The following is a 6,411-nucleotide window of genomic DNA, read 5'->3' as shown; positions in this document are numbered from 1 at the left end:
ACAGAACAGCTCTTTCTTCTTCAGCGTGCAAACGATCAGGTTCCCAAGTTGGCATTCTCGCGGATTGGGCAAGGTTTGTGCCAGGCCCTGGCACCCACCCCACTATTCAGGAAGGACTCAAGGTCACCAGAGGCGGGCATCAGGTGGGGCCACGGGAGGCGGCCTGGGAAACCTGGAATGAAGAGGGAGGCGTGGTTGTGCAGGAGACAGGAGATAGGCCCCTGGGAGGCTGCGAAGGGGCAGAGGGAGGGATTGTGTTTCTGGGGGAGGAGAGGGGGGCCCCTCCGCAGAGCCAGGGCCTGGGCGCCAGAAGGGAGCCAGCCGGGCAAGGCCAGAGCCCAGGAACGGTGCCAGGCCGCACCCGAGTGGACGCCCAGGGTGTGAGCACACGGTGAGCGTGTGGGGCCTCACACCCGGGGTCACTCCTTTTCTCTCCACACAGCTGTGGGCTTTTTCTCAAGGACTGCTGGGGCCTCCACAGCAGCTCACGGGGAAACACGAGCAGTTTGGAGAGGACTGACAGGCTTCCGAGAGGAAACAAGAGAACAAATTGTTCCTGCACAGCCCCGCTGCCCTGCCCACGGCGACCTTTCTTCCACGACCCACTTCCCAGCCTGAGCTACCTCTTCCCATCTTCCCACACAACAGCGGGACTTCTTCTCTGCCTGTGAGCCCCCCACTAATGCACCTGCTCTGTTACTAAGCTCCCTCTTACACGGTTCTGGGAGTGCTATTCCATAACCCCCACGCACGAGCCCACTCAAATCCAGTTCTCCCATCAAAGAGCGGCACGATTCCTTCCTTTCTTCCTAACAGCTTTCTCCCTTCCTCCTTTCCAACAGACAGCCCCTGTCCTAGGAACTTGGGAAAAGACAACAAAGGATATGCCCAAAGCTTGCCTGAGGCCTTAGTCCTTACAAAAGCCTGAGAGGGCAGGACCTCGGCTTATTTATCTCTGGGTCCCCGGAAGTGAGCACAGTGCCTGCCACGTAGTAGGCCCTCCCCAGATCTCTCCTGAGTTGGCAACAGGACATTCTGAGCACGTCGGAAGGGGTCGTGGGAGAGTGCAGGGTTCTCTTTCCTCAATCTTCTGCCCTCTCTGAGTTTGGCTTTCGGTCTCCCCCAGCTCTCTCCTGAGTGTTCCAATGTGAATGAGCCACCACCCTCCCCAGGTCTCCACAGGGCAAATCTGAAAGAAAGCCTGGCTGAATGTCCACTACTCTAGTCTTAGTTTCCCCCACTATTTTCAAAAGCTGCCTTCCACTGGTCTGCATTAGGGATATGTCTAGTTTACGTCTCACTGGGAGTCATAGCCAAGGCCACAGCCAGCAGCCTACAGGCCCTACCTACTCCCTGACCTCATTTCTACCACTCTTCCCTTTCTCACTCTGCTTAAGCACTTGGCCTCCTCTCTGCCTTCCAACCTGCCAAATGCTCACTTCAGGGCCTTTGCACTTGCCATTCCTCCTTCCTAGAACTCTCTTCTGCCAGATAGATATCTGCATGGCTCACCCCCTCACCTCCTTCAAATCTCTGCTTTAATGTCATCTTCTCACCAAGGCCTTTCCTCTTTCCCACATACTCCCCAGATTGTAACCCCATCACACGTTCCCAGTCCCCCTTCCCTGCTTTGTTTTCCTCGCTTCTCACTTTCTCATATACTGATTTTTGGGTTATGTGTAGTGTCTGTCTCCCTCACTAGAATGTCAGTGCAGGAAGGCAGGCGTTTTTGTCTATTTTGCTTACTGCTATATCCCCAGCATCTACAACAATGCCTCGCCACATAGTAGGTACTCAATAAATATTGGTTGAAAGAATCAAGAGGAATTTTTACTTTCTGTCCCTCTTGAGCTCTCACAGGGCGGAAGCTCCAGGGCATCCAGCTGCCTGCCCTGTGAGCCAAAGCTCATTCTGCCTCTGGTCCCTGCTGGAACCCCAGCCCCAGTCTTCTGGACCAGACGCCTCTTCCACTCCATCCCCAGCAGCAGGGTTGGGGTAAGCCACACCTCCTTCACTGCCCTGCCCCTTTATTACAGGCAGGAATGGGAGTTACAACCTGAGAAGGGAAGAACACTGGCCACTGCCCATGACTTTTCCCCTAGTCCAAGGGGACACCCTAAATAGTGCTTCCTGAAAAAAAGAAAAGGTGCACACTGGAGTTACCAGTATGGCTTTCTTAAAACATTTTATTTTTTATTTATTTGTGTGTGTGTGTGTTTTAAAAGGTTTTATTTATTTATTTGACAGAGAGACACAGCGAGAGAGGGAACACAAGCAGGGGGAGTGAGAGAGGGAGAAGCAGGCTCCCCACTGAACAGGGAGCCCGATGCGGGTCTCGATTCCAGGACCCTGGGATCACGACCTAAGCTGAAGGCAGACGCTTAACGACTGAGCCACCCAGGCGCCCCTAAATTGGGGAATTTTAAATGAAACAACCCCATCCTTTCACTTAAAAATCCTGATGCTGCCAACATGTTGCTAATCCCCGTGATAAAGTCGCTACCCTGCTGTATCTCACAAGGCTGACCCCGTTACGATGGTCAGGATTCCACACGATCGCTTTGAGGCAGCGTCCACCATCCTTCACATTCAGGATAGTAGGAAATTGCTGGTTCCTGAACCACACAATGCTTAACAGCTGCTCGCTCAGCTCTGTCAGGACTCCCCTGAAGCTTCACAAGAAAGGCTGGAGTCCGTTCCCACTGGCTTGAGCAAGTCAGTCGTGCCTATCTCTTCCCAACTCCCCGCCCAGGGACATGTCACATTAGCAGCCTGAAATCAGTCAGGGTGAGAGTACTTCCACCTCGTGAATTGGCAAGTGCTACAAATCGGAATTTTTTTCTTCCTAGAGGACCCGTTATTGAACAGACCAGCATGCTACTACATACAAAGATTCAGACTCTGCCAAGGGCTGGTAGGGAAGCAGGAGAGAAGGGAGTCGTGTTGTTTTTCTAGTTACATAAGGACTCACGTGAATGTGTACAGTTGACATTTTGACAGCACCTTCCCCTAGATACCCACTAAGAGGAAACAAGAATCTTAGTCCTGAAATAGTTTTTCCTCAAGGAATCACGGTCATACAATAAAATGCCCAGGTTTTAAGAGTACAGCTTGGTGAGATTTCCCAAGGGCATCCACGTGTGTAATCACCACCCCAATGAAGATGAACGCGTTTCTACCCCCCAGAAAGTTCCTCATGCCTCTTTCCAGCCGTTCCTTCCCCATAGGCAGCCACTGTTCTGATTTTTATCTCCGCAGATTAATTTTGCCTGTTTAAGAACGTTATATAAATGGAACCATACAGCAGGTGTTCTTTCATGTCTGGATTATTTCACTCAGAATAATGTTTTTGAGACTCATCTGTGCCTTTGCCTGGTATCAATAGCTCTTTCCTTTGCAGGGCTGGATAGTCTCCCATTGAATGATACCATCTCTCTCTCTCTCTCTCTTTTTTTAAAGATTTTATTTATTTGAGAGAGAGAGAGTGAGAGCGAGAGAGAGCATGAGCTCCAGGGAGGAGGGACAGAGGGAGAGGGAGAAGCAGACTCCCTGCTGAGCAGGGAGCCAACAGGACCCTGGGATCATGACCTGAGCTGAAGGCAGCCACTTAACTGACTGAGCCACCCAGGCGCCCCTGAATGATACCATCTTAATCCCCAGATTCACCCAAAGCTCTGGACAAGGGCCCATTCATGTTTGACTTTTATGGATTGCAGCAGAAGAAACTTCTCCCCATCTCTTAGGACAAATAGATGTTGGCCATGAGAGATTCAGATAGACGCACCTTTCTCTACCGAGGGGAGAATGGTAGGGCAGAGCACAAAGCAAGCAGGCATTTGATCCTTTGACACCAGGGTGAGCACGATGCTCAGCAAGATGCCACATCTCCCCATGGTGCAGAGGCCCTTAATTCCCCTCTCCACATCTGCACATTTCTTTTTTTTTCTTTTTTTAAAGATTTTATTTATTTATCTGAGAGAGAGAGAGTGAGAAAGAGAGATCATGAGCAGGGCGTAAGGGTAGAGGGAGAAGCAGGCTCCCTGTGGAGCAGGGAGCCTGATGTGGGGCTCGATCCCAGGACCCTGGGATCCTGACCTGAGCCGAAGGCAGACGCTTCAGCAACTAAGCCCCCCAGGCACCCCTCCACTCTTGCACATTTCAGCCCAGCCTATCTCCCATGTTTCTCTCAGAAGGCTTAGTGATTCCTCATGCCAATACATTCCTGGTGACCTGCACAATATGCCAGGATTCCTGAGATGATCAGTTATAATGTACCTTCTTTTGGCATAATTAGAACAAGAGGTGTTTCCTGAATTGGGTGGCTCTCTCTTAGCACGCTTCTCTGCTCCCCTAATTCAGAGAGTCCCCTTGGACAGGAACTGCTGGGCGGTTACCAGCTAGTGAGAAGCTCCTTACTCCTTGGGTGGAAGCAGTTCTACACCACAAGGTAACCAACCTGCTTTGCACAGAACCCCAGGGCTCCATGACAGAAGGAAGGCCAGTGCTCCCCACCCCCACCCAGAGTGAACAGAGTGAACAGAGACAGCAGCCAGAATGTTCTCACCCAGAACTAGTAAACAGGGAGCCTACATCTAGAACAAGCCCATCTTCTTTAAAGCAGAGTAAATTCTCCAATATCTCCAATTCTCCAGTATCTGCTTTACCCCTCCCCGTGTGAGGCCTGAAATCTCATGCCGACCCTTAGCATCATCTCAAGTGCACTCCTAACGTGGTTAGTGTGATGTCAACCTAGTTGCAATAATGGGTACTTAGTATTTTGTATTCTCTTTTCATTGTAACAATAGTTCCCCACAAGACTCCAGGGATTGGTGGTTTATATACTTGGCAATTCTCAAGGTCTACAACAGTCTTATTCCTTGTTAATTTTTCTGCTGTTTATCCTACTTTGGGGAATATGGGTCTTCCTAAAGTTTTCATTCTGTAAGTGGTGCTACCATAATAACTTTGTGCAATTTTTTTTTTTTTTGAAGATTTTATTTATTTTTTGACAGAGACAGCGAGAGAGGGAACACAAGCAGGGGCAGTGGGAGAGGGAGAAGCAGGCTTCCTGCGGAGCAGGGAGTCCGATGTGGGGCTCGATCCCAGGACCCGGGGATCATGACCTGAGCTGAAGGCAGACGCTTAACGATTGAGCCACCCAGGCGCCCCTTTGTGCAATTTTTAAAAGTATTTTTGCTTATTCATTCGTTTTCTAGAAAACATTTAGTGGGTTTCTACCATGTGCCAGGCACTGTGCCAGCATGAATAGGACAGTCCTGCTCTCAAGGAATTTACAATCTAACAAGGGAGACAGACAAGAAAGCAGGCAGCCACAATACTGTGGTAAGTAATTGCAGATGGTAATGGGACCACAGGGGGCCACTAATCCAGCCCAGAGCTAACTGCTTTATAGTTCTAAGTACTATTAAGTATTAAGTACTTAAGTATAGCTCTAAGTACTATTTCTAGGTTGCTCAGCAGAGGGAATCCTGAGCAAGATTTTCTTTCATTCAGTCATTTCAATAAGTATACTTCTCATTTCTAAATGATCTGTTTGATTTCTTTTCAAATATTCCTGTTCTTTTTTCACACTGTCCTCTTCCAGATTGCCTTATTACGTCAAGTTCCCAGGAGTATTAATCCTCCTGTTTTGCCCATTCACTTTCATGATGGGATGTGTTTTGAGTGGTTTGTAGTTTTTTTACAGTGAGGATTTTTTTCTTCCTACTGGTGTCCCTGTGAGCCCTGGGTTGTGGAAATACAGTTATGGTGCAGTTTGCATTTGCTTCTGCTCAGATTCCTAGAGATATAATTGCTTTAGCTGATCTATTTTTACTTTAATTTCTTTGCTTAGGGAAATTGTTCAATCACTTAAAACCAATTTACCGAACATTTACTCTATGTATGTCCCCATAATCCCATATTGTGTGTGGAGGAAGATACAAAACAATGCAAGGCAGCTACATTGTAGACCACACAACACAAGGTAGCTGCCTTCCATGGGGCCTCAGACTCCAAGGACCAAATACACACAAAAAGTTAGGTGACCATGTAAGTAAGACAGAGTAAAAGGCCTAGCAGTGAACACCAGTTAAGTCCAGAAGGAAAAACAGGTGGAGAAAGATGGTGAGGAAAAGCCCAGAAAAGGAGGTTTAAGGCGAAGCAAGCTCCTCTCCCAGCCCACCCTGCCCCTACCACGCCTCATCCAGAAGCCTGACTTCTGGGTGGAGAGTGAGTGTGCTGTTGCAATGTTACTTGGCTGTGAATGAACTTGACTTTAAGGTTTAAGAAAGCTAAATCAGAATCCAAGCAAAAGGAAGTCATTTAAAGTGCTCCTGGGGGTTAGCGGTAGGTTTGATGAAGGTTGTGTTTGAAGAGGAAAACATGTAACTTGAAAGGACTAGAAAGCTT

This window comes from Leptonychotes weddellii, chromosome 8 (assembly GCF_054177405.1).
Source record: "Leptonychotes weddellii isolate Sample4059 chromosome 8, ASM5417740v2, whole genome shotgun sequence".
Taxonomy (NCBI): domain Eukaryota; kingdom Metazoa; phylum Chordata; class Mammalia; order Carnivora; family Phocidae; genus Leptonychotes; species Leptonychotes weddellii.
This window is presented reverse-complemented; position numbering follows the sequence as displayed.